The sequence below is a fragment of the Meleagris gallopavo genome, chromosome 26 (genome assembly GCF_000146605.3).
Source record: "Meleagris gallopavo isolate NT-WF06-2002-E0010 breed Aviagen turkey brand Nicholas breeding stock chromosome 26, Turkey_5.1, whole genome shotgun sequence".
In the NCBI taxonomy this organism is placed as follows: Eukaryota; Metazoa; Chordata; class Aves; order Galliformes; family Phasianidae; genus Meleagris; species Meleagris gallopavo.
Window position 1 is genome coordinate 4,724,226 of NC_015036.2, and position 548 is coordinate 4,724,773.

Below are 548 nucleotides of genomic sequence, written 5' to 3' on the forward strand. Positions count from 1 at the left end.
AGTCAGTGAATGGATCCGAGAGCCAAGCACAGGATTTAGAAAAATGAATTGTTACTGCTATTTACAAGGACTACAGAGAAAGGAACGGAGTTGGTATTATCCCTTTGTCCTTCCAACAGATGTGCTAAATTCAAAAGACTATAAATAATTAACTTATTAAAAAAAAAGAAAAGAAGAAAAAAAAAACACAACACCATTATTCACAAATTTTACAAAAATCAGATGGTTAGTTGGAGCAATTCTCAATGTGCATCTAAGAGACAGGCAGTGCCAGAAAAAGGGAATACTGCCCCTCAAACTAGCTTGCTTGCCACTACAATGAAGCGGCCTACAGAGAGCAGTTCATAATCACTTGAAATGAACTAGGTAACATGCACATAAAATCTAGAAATACCATAAACTTACAGGGCTTCCTTAGGAAAATGAAGTAGCAGCAAAGATTTTCCAAATGCAGGCTCATCCATGTTTAACTGAGAAAAGAACAAGGACATCTGAAAGATGCTGATTTTAAACGGTTTACAGCTGCTTCACTGGTGTAAGTGATGATG